Source organism: Dasypus novemcinctus, chromosome 21 (assembly GCF_030445035.2).
Source record: "Dasypus novemcinctus isolate mDasNov1 chromosome 21, mDasNov1.1.hap2, whole genome shotgun sequence".
Lineage (NCBI taxonomy): Eukaryota > Metazoa > Chordata > Mammalia > Cingulata > Dasypodidae > Dasypus > Dasypus novemcinctus.
In genome coordinates this window covers 25,397,470-25,414,811 of record NC_080693.1, presented here as the reverse complement: position 1 = coordinate 25,414,811, position 17,342 = coordinate 25,397,470, and positions in this window count along the sequence as shown.

Below are 17,342 nucleotides of genomic sequence, written 5' to 3'. Positions count from 1 at the left end.
TGCGTGTGCGGGAGGTGAGGCTCAGGGCGCGGAGGAGGAAGCGCCGTCAGAGAAGGCTTCCCCCGAGAGGAGTCACTTATTTGGGGTCCTGAGCCGAGGCCCACAGGTGTGAGGAAGCCCTGTGCCTTGGGTTCTACAGGCCAAGAGGCAGGAGATGAATTTTAGAGAGGAAGGCCAGCTTGGGTGGAACTTGATCCTAAGGGCCGAGGAAGAAGGTCGAATTGGTGTTTTAGGAAGACCATTCAAACTGTAACGTGAAGAGCAGAGTGCCCGGGCTGGGTTGTTCGCATCAGCCTTGGGGGGAGGGCTGCAATCACTGTGGCAGGGGACGCAGCAGGGGCAGATTTTAGGGATCTTCTTGGATGGTGGGTGAGAAGTGGAGGTGAGGAGTCCAGGATGACCCCAGGTGCCTGCCAGGTCACCAGACAGATGGAGGTGCCACCCACCAAGATGAGCATGCCCCTGTGTCCATGTCCCTCTGGGCTGGGCTGGCCCCCTGCCCCCAGGCTGCTCACCCCTCCCACAGCTTCAGTCGTCTGGACTCCAGACCCAAATGCCTGCCCTTTCCCCTGGTGTTCCTTAGTGCTGCTGACTCCCTGTGGCCCAAAACATGTGCCAGCCTCCCCCAAAACAAATAAACATACAGAAATTCGGTTACTCGGCCAAGTTTGTTGAGCTCCTACATGCCAGATAGTATTTGAGGTGATAGGGATATTTAGTAGTAAACAAAATGGACAAAAATTCCTTACATTCTAGTGGAGAAGAGACAGCTAATAAATACATAGAATATACCTGGAGTCAGATGGTGAGATGTGCTATGAAGAAATAAGGAGAAAAGGGAATTGTAGGCAGGAAGGTCCCACTGAGAAGATGACAGATGAGCGAAAACATTCAGGAGGGGAGGGATTGAGCCATGCAGACTTCTGCCTAGCAAGGTCAAAGGCCCTGAGGGAGAAGTGTGCCCTCCTTGTCCAGGGAACACAGGTGGCCACTGTGGCTGGAATGGAGTGAATGAGGCGAAGATCAGAGAGATTACAAGAGGTCACATCCCCGGTGGCCTTGAAGATGAATGAATTATACTCTGAGTGAGGTGGAAAGCATTGGCAGCTTTGGGCAGAGAAGGGGCATGATTATACTGCTACCAGGATTTAAAGTTATCCTATCAGGGAAGCGGACATGGCCCAGTGGATAGGGCATCCGCCTACCACATGGGAGGTCTGAGGTTCAAACCCTGGGGCCTCCTTGACCCATGCGGAGCTGGCCCATGCCCAGTGCTAATGCGTGCAAGGAGTGCCCTGTGGTGAGGAGCACCACGTGCAAGGAGTGCGCCCCGTAAGGAGAGTCAACAGCGCGAAAGAAAGTACAGCCTGCCCAGGAATGGTGCCGCACACACGGAGAGCTGACACAACAAGATGACGCAACAAAAAGAAACACAGATTCCCGTGCCGCTGACAACAACAGAAGCGGACAAAGAAGAACACACAGCAAATGGACACAGAGAACAGACAAGTGGGGCGAGGAGGAAAGGGGAGAGAAATAAATAAAATAAATCTTAAAAAAAAAGTTATATCCTATCAATATTTATGAAACTTAAATATTCAAGCAAAGGAAAATAGATCTGTAATCTGAAAATGTCTTAGAACTGAAATCTAAAATGAATACATAATTTATAAGACAGTGATCTGACGTCATGGAGGAACAGTTGTTCTCAGCCCTGACCACACGCTGGAATCATATGGGGCACTTAAAAAAAATACCTCTACCTAAGCCCCACTCGATACCAGTTAAAGTACACCATTTTGGAGAATTCCCCAGCAGATTTTAATGTACAACCAAGCTTGAGGACTACTGTGTTAGTAGGAACTCTCTCTTGGCTGCTTTAGTCAAGAGCAGCCTAGAGGTAGGCAAGTGCAGAAGGAAATGCTTGTGAAAAGCTAGGAAAGGTGTGATGGTGGCTTGGAGCAGGACAGTGGTGACAGGTGGTAAAAAGTGGCCAGATTCTGGAAGTGTGTTTGAGCCAATAGGATTTGATGGTGGTTTGCAAATGGGATGTGAGAGGAAAAGAGAACACAAAGTTGACTGGGGCTTTTGGCCTGAGCAGCTGGAAGGATGGAGCTGCACTGACTGGGAAGGCCGCGGGGCCCGAGGTAGATCAGGGTTGGGTTTGGGGGCCTCCAGCACAGCTCTCCTCCTCTGCCTCTTCCAACTGGGTTACAGCAGCCGCTCAGAGTCACCCTTGTCCCCCTCCTCCCATTCATCCTGTATACCCCTATCTCTTCCCTCTCTGAGCCACCTCTTGAATCCACTCCCTTCTCCTTACTGATGTTGCCCTGCCCAAGTCCAGGCCCTTCCACCTGGCCTCCCCAGATGATTTGCATAGTCCTCTAAGCAGCTCTATAACTCCCTGGCGTAAAAGGCCCAGGGGCTCCTAAGCCTGGCGCACCAAACCGCCGGGCACCTTAACTCTGCTTGGTGGTTTCCCACCTGCCCTCCCGATCCTGGGCTCCAGGAGCTCCTGTTCTCCCTCAAGGGGTGGTGTTACCAGTACGGTCTTCCCTTTTCTGATGCTTAAAACCCAGGAAACGGCCTTCCCACTCCCCAAAGGCAAAACGAGCTCTCCTCCGCATCTACTTGTAACACTGCACATACTATATCAAATTATCGTTTTAAACTGTCTGCCTTCACTGCTGAAATCTGAGTTTCTTGACACTGTTGAAAAAGGGGAAAACTTAGTTTTTGGAGTTGGACGGAGGACTGTTTGAATCAGAGCGCACCCATTTTTCATTTTAAATAGATGAAATATAACAAGCTGCTTCTCCTCTCTGAGCTTCATTTTCCCTGACCTTGCAGCACTGTTGAAATGACCAGTTCCCAAGCAAGTCTCACCTGTTCCATAAATGAGGCAAGGATGGCCTCTGTGTAGTGGCCCTATATGTTGTTTACCTCTTCATAGCAATTCAGGTCCTGTTAGAAGAACCCAATACCACCAAATCCAAATTCTTACACATCCAATGGTTTTTAAAATAGCCTAAGTAAGCAACTTTTAGCTGTTTGGAGTTAACCGGCCCTGCATACCCCAAGAAACCTCTTTGCCCAGCTTCGCGCAGTTGATCCGCCAGGACTCTGCATGGATAAGCCCCCCCCCCCTTTCATACTTCTGCAGCCCCTTGGAGCTCTCTGGCCCAGAGGAACCCCCCTCCCTGCCCATGCTGACTCTGCAACACCAGGACACTTCAGCCCCCCTCCCGTCTTCAGTTCTCCTGTCCCAGAGGAGTTTGGACTCTTCCCTTGTCCTGCTTCTCCTTTGATGGCTTCCTGGCCTCTGGAAGGTTTCCTGCTGTGAGGGTCCTTCCCCCTCCAGCAAACCAGTCTAAACCAACGGCAGCCTCTGGGAACTATTAATATTAATAGCTTGTGTCTTACTGCCATCTAGTGGTTCAGCCTTTTTCTTGGTTGACTTGGTAACGTTTGAATTGGAACTCATTGCAGTTTCTCAAGAGCCTGACCCACAGACGTGACCAAAGCTAGGGAGGGAGGGCTCCCATTACACGGGCGGAGGCCATCCAAGTGCCTGGAGGCTTCTTTACCTGGAGGGTCCCTCTGCACCCCAGATCCTGCCTGAGATGAAAGACGGTAATGCAGCAAGAGCACTGGACTGGAGGGAGGACCCTGGGGTTCATCTTGGCTATGCCACTCTCCCCCTGGGCCCTGGTGCCGGGCCCCCTGGGGGCCTTAGTTTACTCATCTGTAAAATGAAATATTGTGATTCTTTACTAACGTACTTCAAATCCTGCTCTCTCCCTGGATATAAATGCTTCTGTGTTTCCCCATTGCGTTCAGAATAGAACCCAGCTTCTCAGCACAAGGCCCCACTCTTTGGCCCTTGCTATTCTCATCCCTCACTTCTGACCTTCTCATAGTCTTCAAGGCAGCCCCCGGGAATTCCTTCAGGTCTCCGATGCGCGGAGCTCTCTCTTGCTTCAGAGCTGCCTCGAAAGCCCTGGCTAGGTCTAAAACGCACCCCCACCCCCCTGCCCGTTACCTAACTCCTCTGGCCTCCGCTGGACACTCGGCTACGTTGGTCAGGAGTCTGGAGGTAGGTAGGGACTAGCATGGGAGATAGATATTCTGAATTTAAAACTCTATAGACTGCAATTAAAATATGGGTCTGGAGGGAGAGAAGGAGGGAGGGAGGGAAAAAAAATATGGGTCTGGATGAGACCTAAAAATCCCATCATTTACTTCTTTTGAATGCACACCTTCAAAAAGATTAAGTATGCATCTCCAATATACTATGCAGGTATGTACTTTATAAAGTGTATGCAAAAACTATTCAAAAAGGGGCATTGAAATAGATGAAATTAAAATGTGCATATATCGTTCTCGTTTTTTCTTCTTTTTTTTTTTTTTAAAGATTTATTTATTTAACTTCCCCCCTCCCCTGGTTGTCTGTTCTTGGTGTCTATTTGCTGCGTCTAGTTTCTTTGTCCGCTTCTGTTGTCGTCAGCGGCACGGGAAGTGTGGGCGGCGCCATTCTTAGGCAGGCTGCTCTTTCTTTTCACGCTGGGCGGCTCTCCTCACGGGCGCACTCCTTGCGCGTGGGGCTCCCCTACGCGGGGGACACCCTTGCGTGGCATGGCACTCCTTTGATGAAGTGGCATGGCACTTCATCAGCACTGCGCATGGCCAGCTCCACACGGGTCAAGGAGGCCCGGGGTTTGAACCGCGGACCTCCCATATGGTAGACGGACGCCCTAACCACTGGGCCAAAGTCCGTTTCCCATCGTTTTTTCTTCTTTAAACTTTTGAAAATGACTGATTTAAGCTGGATAGGAGGAGAAACTGGCCAAGGATGCTAAAGAGGAGCAGCCACAGAGAGAGGGAAAACCTGGAGAGTGGTTTCCCAGCAGCAGTAGGAAGTATTTTGAGGACGGTGGGCCAGTTGTGTCCCATGCTGCCAGGGAGAGGAAGATGAAATTGAGAATCGTCTGTTGGGCCTGGCAGCCAGGAGGGCATGGTGAGTCCTGGTCCTTGCAAGGGCCTTTGTAGAGAAGAGATGCACCAGACGCCTGACCAGAGGGGTTTTTTGTTTTGTTTTGTTTTTTCTTTTTCAATAGGCTTTATGTTTACAGAAGTTTTAGGTTTACAGAAAGAAATCTGCAGAAAGTACAGCATTCCCATCCCCTCTCCTTCCTGAACTCATTTTCCCCTGTTATTAACATCATGCAATAGTGCGATACATTTGTGATAATTGATGAACCAATATCGATACGTTGTTATGAACTGAAGTCCATAGTTTGTTATGTTTTATACAGTTCTATGGGTTTCGACAAATGCATACTGCTATGTATCTACCACTATAATATCATGCAGAATAGTTTCCCCCGAAGCCCTGGCAATCACTGATCTTGTTACTGTATCTGTGCAGAGTAAACTTGAATCCAAATCTCTCTCTTGTGTTGAGATGCCTCCAGAGCACCCTGGACACATGCTCAGCATCTCCACCTGGCATCTCTTAGGTATCTCAGGATCCACATGCTCAGAACTGACCTTCCTCCCCACTTATCTGCCCCTGCTTTATTTTTTCTCATCTGAGTAGTTGCACAACTACCCATCCAGATACTTAAGCCAGAAAGGTCCATCTCTCACTCCCTCTATCCAATCCATCAGCAAGTCCTGTCAGCGCCAACTTCTAGGTTGTAGCAGTTTGGTATGGTTCATGAATTCAAAAAAATAGAATTGGATTATGTTTCTAAACTAGTCTCTACCTGAGCAGGATTAAATCATGATTAGGGTTTTGATTGGGCCTCGTCAGTGGGGTGTTGAGTTCCTGTCCCTTGGTGGGAGGGGACTCATAGATAAAAGACATGGCAAAGGACAGAGTTGGAGTTTTTTGATGTTGGAGTTTTGATGCTGGAGTTTTGAACTGGAGCCTGGGAAGTGAACACACAAGAGAAGAACACAGAGGAATAGAGAAGGCTCCTTAGACATGGCAGAAGCCCTGGGGAGAGAGACAGGGCTAGTGTCCTCATAGTTTATAGCTGACCTTGTGAAGAACACAGGGGAGCTGAGCCCAGAGAGAAATGAACCCTGGAAAGAGAGGAACGCAGGAAGCCTGAACCCTGGCAGCCATCTTGCTCCAACACATGGCGTGGAAAGTAGCTTATGCCTTATTGCCTGGTAACTGTAAGCTTCCACCCCAGATAAATACTGCTTATAAAAATCAACTGATTTCTGGTATTTTGCATCAGCACCCCTTTGGCTGACTAATACAGAATTTGGTATCAGAAGTGAGGTAGTGCTTTTGCAATTACCAAAATGTTGGAACAGTTTTATACATGGTAAGGGGTATTTTTTAGAGGAAACGTGAAATGCTTGAGGGAAAAGGCCTAGATTCCTTTGAAGAGACTGTTGATAGCAATATGTATGCTAAAGAGATTTTTTATGATGCCTTAGAAGTAAATGATGAAACTATTATCAGAAACTGGAGAAAAAGTGATTTGTGTTTTGAAGTCCCAGAGAACTTAGCGAGATTAACTCCTGGTGTTTTATGGAAGTCAGAATTTGAAAATGGTGAACCTGGGCATTTAGCAGAACTTTCCAAAGTAAACTCAGAGAATGTAGCTTGACTTCTCCTTGCAGCTTATAGCAAAATGCTAGATGAGAGATATAGGCCAAAGACTGAATTGTTGGGCACAAAGGAAACAGAAACTGATTCCAGAAATTCCAAGCCTCTGTAAATCGAGCTCTCAGATAATAGTGCCCCATTTGAGAACTTAACTGAACAGGATTGAAGATGCAGTTATCTAGCAAAGATTTGTGGCAAGTCTTACAATCTGATGGCTTGGACCCCTGCTTCCTGTATGCTAAACCAACAAACTTTTAGAGAGAGCTGTAAGAACAAAACCACTGTCAGCTTGGACTAAAAGAGACATGGAAAGGAGAGACTGAAGGAGAAACAACTTCAAGGGGGAAACCATGGAAGCTGAGATCTGGAATTAAGACCTCGCCTTGGGCCAAGAGAGGAACCCCATTCATGTGTACAGAGAGGGTATGTCTGTCCCAGCAGGTGAAGAAAGTGGATGGTCCCACCTGATGTTCTGGGAGAGTTTTGCCACTCCAGGGTACAAAAAGGGTGGAGCACATTCCTCCAGGATTAGGGCAGTTAAGGTCAGCACCCATTAAATCTGAAGGGGTGTGCCTGTCCCCCATGGATTAGGGAAGGCCAGGTGGTCAACTCCTTGCTCTGAGGGTTGAGACTGTATGCCAGATTTAGGGAGGATGTTGCCTTCACATCACTGTACTAGGGGGGTTAAGTCTCCAACCCAAAGATTGGGTAAGGTGTAGTAATCACCCCAGTGCTCTTGGAGGGTGAGGTCTGGAGCGTGGTCAACACCCAGATGCTTGATGAGGGTGAAACCAAGAAAATGGCCATTGGGCAAGCATGTGGAAAGGGTGGGTCTCCACAAGGCCCCAGGGAGAAGAAACCGTCATCTTAAGAATGACTCTAAGGGAAGCGGACGTGGCCCAGTGGATAGGGCGTCCGCCTACCACATGGGAGGTCCACAGTTCAAACCCCGGACCTCCTTGACCTGTGTGGAGCTGGCCATGCACAGTGCAGATGCGCGCAAGGAGTGCCGTGCCACACCTGGGTGTGATTAAATTATGATTAGGGCTTTGATTGGTCCACCTCAGTGGGGTGTTGAGTCCCCACCCCTTGGTAGGTTGGGACTCACAGATAAAAGACATGGCAAAGGATAGAGTTGGAGTTTTGATGCTGGAGTTTTGAAGTAGAGCCTGAGAAGTGAACACGCAGGAGAAGAACACAAAGGAATAGAGATGGCTCCTTAGACATAGCAGAAGCCCTGGGGAGAGAGACAGAACCAGTCACCTGAGAGTCTACAGCTGGCTGTTGGAGAGAGGCAAAGCCTAGAGGACCTCTTAGTCTACAGCTGGCCTTGTGAAGAAAACAGAGGAGCTGAGCCTGGAGAGAAATGAACCCGGGAAGAGAGGAACCCAGGAAGCCTGAACCAGCACATGGCAAAAGACTTTGGTGAGAGAAGTAACTTATGCTTTATTACCTTGTAACTGTAAGTTTCTACTACAAATAAATACCATTTATAAAAGCCAAATGATTTCTGGTATTTTGCATCAGCACCCCTTTGGCTGACTAATACAAAAGTATATTCAGAATCGGACCATTCTTACCACCTCTGCCATCCCAGGCCAAGCCACCATTATCATCTCACCCTGGACTCTTCAATGACCCCGCTAATTGGTCTCCCTACTGTCATCCTTACCTTCCTCCAGCTGCTTCTCCAGATCTTTTAAAAGTGTGCATCTGGGAAGCAGACTTGGCCCAGTGGATAGGGTGTCCACCTACCACATGGGAGGTCCGTGGTTCAAACCCCGGGCCTCCTTGACCCGTGTGGAGCTGGACCATGCGCAGTGCTGATGCGCGCAAGGAGTGCTGTGCCACGCAGGGGTGACCCCGCGTAGGGGAGCCCCACGCGCAAGGAGTGCGCCCCATAAGGAGAGCCGCCCAGCGTGAAAGAAAGTGCAGCCTGCCAAGGAATGGTGCCACCCACACGGAGAGCTGACACAGCAAGATGACACAACGAAAAGAGACACAGATTCCCGTGCCGCTGACAACAACAGAAGTGGACAAAAGAAGAACATGCAGCAAATGGACACAAAAAACAGACAACTGAGGCGGATGGGGGGAGAAGGGGAGAGAAACAAACAAACAAAAAGTGTGCATTGGATCCTCTCCTTCTCCCCTAGACACTTTTCAGTGACTTCCACATGCCCTGTAAATAAAGTCTGAATGCCTTACTACTGTCTGCAAGATGTGTGCCAGCCATCTGGGACCCCCTCGTCACAGGGCAGCCACATGGATTTGTTTCATTTTCCATTTTTTTTTATTGTGGTAAGATATAAACAACATAAAAATCATTTTCACCATTTTTAGGTGTACAATTCTGTGGCATCAAGTACACTGACCATGTTGTGTAATTTTCACCACTGTCTATTTCCAGAACATTTTCATCACCCCAAACGGAAACATGTACCCATTAAGCAATAACTCATTTCCCCTCCCCCAGCCTCTGGTAACTCCTCTTCTGCTTTCTGTCTCTATGAATTTGTTTATTATAAGTATTTCATATAAGAAATCATGCAATATTTATCATTTTATGTCTGGCTTATTTCACCCAATGTGATACCTTCAAGATTTGTTTTTTTCTTTAACTTTTTATTTTGAATACTTTTAAGCTTATAGGACAGTTGCAAAAATAATACCAACCCAATACAGAGAAACCCAACATCCCCCAGATACCCAGACCATCAATTTTAACATCTTGCCACATTTGTCATATTGCATCTATCTATCCATCTATCCATCTGTCTATCCATCTATCCATCTATCTATCATCTATCTCTCTTTGGAACATTTGAGACCTAATGCTTCCATGTGGATATCCCTCAAACAAGGATATTCACTTATGTAATCACCTTGCAGGCAGCTATCAAGTTCAAGAAATTTAACGTTGATATAAAGCTTACATTCTATATGCCAACTTTTCTCTTATGTCCCAATAATGTCTGTTTGAGCCTTTTCTTTCCATTCTTAATCACATCTAGTCACATGTATTGCATTTAATTATCATTATTTGTTTAGTTTCTTTTTCTCTTTTAATTGTGGGAACATATGAAGCATAAATCTTCCCATGCCAGCCCCTCCCAAGCATACTTTTCAGAGGAATTGAACATATTCACAATGTTGCAGTACCCTCACCATCATCCATTACTAGTGCTTTTCCTTCATACCAAACAGAAACCCTACACTCTTTTTGCATTTCTCCAGCCCTCCCCCTCCCCCGTATGTTACTTTCTATCTCTATGAGTTTGCATATTCTCTCATATTTTCTTTGTGGTCCACGTAGGGCTTACATATTTAACATCCTAACCAACCAATTTCTGGCATTATGCATCAGTACCCCTTTGGCTGACTAATGCATTGATGTACAGATTTTTTCATCTTAATGATTTATAATTAATGTAAATTTAAATAGTCTTGTGGTTTTTCACTACTGTGTGAGACAATGCAAATGTACGGTGATCCTACTGAAAAGTAAATCAGATGAAACTTGTAATGACTTCCAAGCTCATAATGAACAAATTAAAACATTTCCTAAAGGAAAAAACAAAAAAACAACCAAAAAAAAACATATTTAACATCCTCAATCTACAACAATCTCATTTGTTTTGATGTCAGATCAACCACTTCAATAGCATACATAAACTATGTTCCAAAACCCTCCATCCACCCAGATTCATGTTGCTCTTGCCACAAATTTTGTACTTATATATTGAATCCAAGACAATTGATTTATCGTTACATTTTATGCATTTGTCTTTTAGATCCTGTAGGAAATAAAAAGTGAATTTACAAATAAAAAATGCAAAGGTCCTCTATATTTACCCATGTCGTTATATTTACCAGAGATCTTTATTTCTTCATGTGGCTTCAGTCAATTACCTAGTGTCTTTTCCCGTCAACCTGCGGAATTTCCTTTAGTATCTCCTGGTAGGTTTTCTAGTGGTAACAAAGTCCCTCAGTTTTTGTTTGTCTGGGAATCTCTTAATTCCTCCTCATTTTTTTTTAAGATTTATTTTATTTTATTTTATTTATTCCCCCTCCCCCACTGTCTGCTCTCGTGTCCATTCATTTTGTGTTCTTCTGTGCCTGCTTGCATTCTCGGTAGCACCAGGAATCTGTGCCTCTTTTTTGTTGCTTCATCTTGCTGCGTCAGCTCTCCATGTATGCAGTGCCATTCCTGGGTGGGCTGAGCTTTTCACACGGGGCAGCTCTCCTTGCAGAGCGCATTCCTTGCGCATGGGGCTCCCCTACACAGGGGACACCCCCGTGGTGTGGCATTCTTTCCTCGTGGCAGCACTGTGCGTGGGCCAGCTCACCGCACAGGTCAGGAGGCCCTGGGTTTGAAACCTGGACCTGTATGGTAGGCAGATGCTCTATCAGTTGAGCCACATCTGCTTCCCTCCTCGTTTTTTAAATAACGGTTTTGCCAATACAGAAATCTTGGCTGTCAATTTTTTGCTTTTAACATTTTAAATACATCTTCCCACTGTCTTCCTGCCTCCATGGTTTCTGATGAGAAATCAACACTTAATCTTATTGGGGCTCTCTTGTATGTGACATGTTGTGTCCCCCTGTATCTTTAGCATTTGACAGTTTGATTATATATATATATATATATATATATATATTTTTTTTTTTCTCTTCTTATTGGGTCAACTTGCTCATCAGCTCTCTGTGCGCACGGCACCACTCCTGGTCAGGCTGGACTTTCTTTCATGCTGGGCAGCTTTCCTTGCAGGGGGCACTCCTTGCGTGTGGGGCTCCCCTATGCAGGGAACACCCCTGCGTGGCAGGGCACTCCTTGCGCGCATCAGCACTGCACGTGGGCCAGCTCCACACGGGTCAAGGAGGTCCTGGGCTTGAACCACAGACCTCCCATGTGGTAGGCGGACGCTCTATCTGTTGAGCCAAGTCCACTTCCCTGATTATATTAATAACATGGTGTGTTGTGCGTCTATTGGGTTTATCCTGTTTGGAGTTTGTTGAGCATCTTCAATGTGTATATTCATGCCTTTTGTTAAATTCGGGAAGTTTTCACCTATTATTTACTTATTTATATTTATTTATTATTTTTTATTATATTTGTTAGAGAAGTTGTAGGTTTAGAGAAAAATCATGCATAAAATATAGAATTCCCATATACCACCCTACTATTAACACCTTGCATTAGTGTGGTACATTTGTTAAAATTGATAAAAGAACATTTTTATAATTGTACAATTAACTATAGTCCATGGTTTACTTTAAGGCTCACTGTTTGTGTCGTACAGTTCTACAGATTTTAAAAAAATGTTAATCCTAGTAATGTATACACAACCTAAAATTTTCTCTTTTAACCACACTCAAATATATATTTTAGTGCCGTTAGTTACGTTTACAATGTTGGGCTACCATCACCACCATCCATTACCAAAAATTTTCCATCATTCCAAATAGAAACTATACATTAAAGTCTTAACTCCCTATTCCCTGCCCCCACCCTGGCCCCTATTAACCTAGATTCTAGTTTCTATCTCTGAATTTGCTTATTCTAATTATTTCATTTTAGGGAGATCATGCAACATTTGTCCTTTTGTGTCTGGCTTATTTCACTCAACATGTTGTCTTCAAGTTTCATCCATGTTGTCACAGGCATCAGAATTTCATTCCTTTTTGTGACACATACCACATAATGTGTGTACATACCACATTTATCCATTCATTGGTTGATGGGCACTTGGTTTGCTTTCATCTTCTGGCAATTGTGAATAATGCCACTGTGAACACTGGTATGCAATTATCTGTTGGAGTCCCTGCTTTCAATTCTTTTGAGCATATACCTAGAAGTGGGATTGCTGAATCATATGGTAACTCTATACTTAACTTCTGAGGAACTGCCAAATTGTCTTCTGCACTGACTGCACCATTTTACATTCCCACCCTCAATAACTAAGTACTCCTCTTTCTCTATATCCTTTCTAACAACTGTAATTTTTCATGCTTTTAATAGTAGCTATTCTAGTGGATGTGAAATTGTATCTCATTGTGGTTTTTTTTTTTTTTTTTTTTTAAAGATTTATTTATTTATTTAATTTCCCTCCCTCCCCTGGTTGTCTGTTCTCTGTGTCTGTTTGCTGCGTCTTGTTTCTTTGTCCGCTTCTGTTGTCGTCAGCGGCACGGGAAGTGTGGGCGGCGCCATTCCTGGGCAGGCTGCTCCCTCCTTCGCGCTGGGCGGCTCTCCTCACGGGTGCACTCCTTGCGCGTGGGGCTCCCCCACGCGGGGGACACCCTTGCGTGGCACGGCACTCCTTGCGCGCATCAGCACTGCGCATGGCCAGCTCCACACGGGTCAAGGAGGCCTGGGGTTTGAACCGCGGACCTCCCATATGGTAGACGGACGCCCCAACCACTGGGCCAAAGTCCGTTTCCCTCATTGTGGTTTTGATTTGCATTTCTATAATGGCTAATGATGTCAAGCATATTTTCATGTTCTTTTTGTCCCTTTGCATATCTTCTTTGGAGAAATGTCTATTCAAGTCTTTTGCCCATTTTTCAATTGGATTGTCTTTTTTATTGTTGAGTTGTTAAAATTTCTCTCTATATTCTGGATTTTAAACCTTTATTGGATATATGGTTTCCAAATATTTTCTCCCATTGTGTAGGTTGCTGCCATTTTTTTTTAACAAATCAATTTTATTTATACATATTAATAAAGCATACAGTTCATCCAAAGTGTACAATCAATGGTATTTGGTATAATCACATAGTTGTGCATTCATCACTTCAATCATTATTAGAGTATTTTCATTACTTCAATAGTAATAATAATAAACAAAAAACAGACAAAGAAAATTCTTCACTTCTCAATCTGTTTCCCCTGCTGTACATAGTGCTGCACTGTTTTACTTTTACAATAGAGTCCTTTGCTGCACAAGTTATTGTTTGTTTGTTTGTTTGTTTTTAAGGAGATACCAGGGATTGAACCTGAGACATTGTATATGGGAAGCAGGCACTCAATTATCAAGCTACACCCACTCCGCTGTCCAAGGTTTCAACTTTGATGAGGTCCCATTTATCTATTTATTTCTTTTGTTGCTTGCGTTTTGGGTATAAAGTCTAAGAAACCAATGCTTAACATAAGGTCCTGAAGATGCTTCCCTATGTTTCTTCCAGGAATTTTATAGTTCTGTTTCTTATGTTTAGGTCTTTTGTCCAATTTAAGTTGATTTTTAAAAATATGGTGTTGGGTAGGGTTTCTTCTTCCTTATTTTGCATATGGACATCCAGTTTTCCCAGCACCATTTGTTGAAGAGACTATTGTTTCCTCTCTTACCCATTGAATGGATTTGGCACCTTTGTCAAAAATCGATTGGCCATAAATGTGAGGATTGGTTTCTGAACTCTTTGATTCCATTTGTCTATTTGTCTGTCTTTTTGTCAATACCATGCTGTTTTGATTACTGTGGTTTTGTAATAACTTCTAAGATTGGGAAGTGTGAATCCTTCAACTTCATTCTTGAATTTCAAGATGGCTTTGGCTATTTGGGGCAACTTACCCTTCCATATAAATTTGATGACTGGCTTTTCCATTTCTGCAAAGAAAGCTGTTGGAACTTTGATTGGGATTGTGCTGAATCTATAAATCTCTTTGGGTAGAATTATCATCTGAGTGTTATGTCTTCCAGTTCATGAATACAGAATGTCCTTTCTACGTATTTCATTCTTCTTTAATTTCTTTTACCAATGGTTTGTAGTTTTCTGTGTACAGTCCTTTACATCCTGGATAGTTGATACTTTTATTTGGTTTTAAAGATTCAGTTATTTATTTCTCTCCCCTTCCCCCCACCCCACCCCTGCCCTGTCATCTGCTTTCTGTGTCCATTCGCTGTGTGTTCATCTGTGTCTGCTTGTATTCTTGTCAGCGGTACCAGGAATCTATGTCTCTTTTTGTTGCATCATCTCGCTGCATCAGCTCTCTGTGTGTGCAGTGCCAATCCTGGGCAGGTTGCACTTTTTTTTGCATGAGGCAGCTCTCCTTACGGGGCACAGTCCTTGCATATGGGGCTCCCCTAAGTGGGGGACACCCCTGTGTGGCATGGCACTCCTTGCACGCATCAGCACTGTGCATTGGCCAGCTCACCACATGGGTCAGGAGGCCCTGGGTTTGAACCCTGGACCTCCCATGTGGTAGGCAGATGCTCTATCTGTTGAGTCAAATCTGCTTCCCTGGATATTTGATACTTGCAGTTGCTCTTTTAAATGGAATTTTTTCTTGATTTCTTCTTCAGATTGTTCATGACTAGTATATGGAAACACAACTGATTTTTGGGTTTTGTTTTTGCACCACTTTGCTGAATTCATTTATTAGCCCTAGTAGCTTTGATGTGGATTTTCCAGGATTTTCAGTATATAGAGTCATGTCATCTGCAAACAGAGGTTTTACTTCTTCCTTTCCAATTTGGATCCTTTTTATTTCTTTTTCTTGACTAATTGCTCTGGCTAGAACTCTCAGTATAAAGTTGAAGAGCAGTGATGACAGTGGGCGTCCTTGTCTTGTTCCTGACCTTAGGAGGAAAGTTTTCCATCTTCCACCATTGAGAATGATGCTGGCTGTGCGGTCAGCCACACTGGTTTTGCTCTTTCTCCAACTCTCCAAACTTTCTCCTGCCTCAAGGACTTGGAGCTGCTCCTTTGCAGCTATTTTGCCAGCGATGCTTTCTGCCTAGAATATACTTTCCTTCCACTTTGTGCATGGTTAGCTCCTTGTTCAGATTTAAGTCGAGCACCCTTTCTAAAGAGCTACACCTTCCACCATTCTGCTGTTCCACTGCCTCCATGTTCTTTTTCTCCGTGCATATTATCTTAGCCTGCAATGATATATTAATGTGTTTAGTTATTTAAGGTCTGTTGCCACTAGTAAATGGGAAACTCCACCAGGGATTGGACCATGTCTACCTTGTTCATGGCTGAATTTCCTCGCCATGTGTGTCTGACAGATTATCAATACCTAACTGAGCACCAACAGTACTGTCCCCTAAACATCTAGTTCTCTACATGCCATGGCTACCCACCTTTTCTCACTCCTCAGTCAAGCCTGGCTGCCCACCTTTTCTCACTTCTTTCCCATCTGACTCAAACTTTGCCCATATCACTGCCCTAATCCCTGCTCTCCCCACCTGTCTCTTCATTCATTGTCTCCTCCACAGAATAGAACTCCTTCAGGGATCATCTCAGCATTGTGAAGACTTTTCTTTAGATTTATTTTATTTTGTTTATTTCTTTGACCTTCCTCACCCCCCCCCCCATTGTCTGCTCTCGTGTCCATTCACTGTGTGTTCTTCTATGTCCGCTTACATTCTTGTCAGTGGCACAGGTAATCTGTGTCTTGTTTCGTCATCTTGCTGCGTCAGCTCTCCGTGTGTGCAGCATCACTCCTGGGCAGGCTGCACTTTTCGGGCAGGGCAGCTCTCCTTGTGGGGCACACTCCTTGCATGTGGGCTCCCCTACGTGGGGGGCACCCCTGCGTGACATGGCACTCTTTGCACATGGCAGCACAGTGCGTGGGCCAGCTCACTACATGGACCAGGAGGCCCTAGGTTTGAACCCTGAACCTCCCATGTGGTAGGTGAATGCTCTGTCAGTTGAGCCACATCCGCTTCTCTGTGAAGCATTTTTTTTTTTAATCCCAATATAGGATATTCTTTCCCTGCTTTGAAGCCCAAAGTATTTTGTAACTAATGGAATTCCTCCGGTCCTGCCTTGTCATAATGGACCTTATGTCTTACTCCCGTCTCCCTGCCTCACCTCTCACTTCTAGAACCAAAGGTATGTGAAGGTTAGTACTGTGACCACCACAGAATGCTGCACTTAAGAGAGGACACATTTGTGTTGAACTTGATTGAAAAGCCAAATATCTATCTTTTCCTCTATAAATTCTTCTCTTGTCTCTTCCATTTCTGCGATAACCACCCATTTCTCCTATGTCTTGAAACCATCGACTTTTTTTTAAAAGGGACTTAAAAAATAGTGTAGTCTAACTACAGTATCGTAAGCACATATTTTAAAAATAAAATAGGCTTTAATACAAAGCAGAAGTGCCCTACTCTACTCCTCCCATCTCATTTTCACTTTCAATTCCCTTAGCTATTTATTCAGCTATCGCATACAGGTGTTTATAACATACAGCAGTATTTCCTGATTAATGACTTTTCCTAACTTACTATTATGTCAAACAAGGATTAGAAACTTATATACCCCTCACACAGTTTTTCTCTGCGCTGCCTCCCAATATATCGCAATTTTTGGTGAAATCTTTATTCAGTGTTAACATTACAAAGAAGAGATAATGTTCACTGTTGAGCCAAGTAATGTACTATGATTACATTTCCTTTCTTGTACAACTTTATGTATTTCCTGGAGTGTATAATTGTTTCATTTTTCCTATTTATTTTGTTTGCTATGTACCTATCACTAATTCTTCCCCAACTATCCAGTAGATTTGAATCATCTTTAATTCCTCTCTCTCCAAACATCAAGCCCTGCTCCTGACCCTTTGGAATACCTCTTGCAGCAGTACTGTTCTATCTCCCCAGTGGGCTCTCTTCTCCTTCCTAACCTGGTTTAATCCTATGAGCTCGGAGGTAAAGGAAGCACAAAGGAGACTTTATCTTCAACGTTAGCCAGTTTCCCAGCCTCCAGTCTC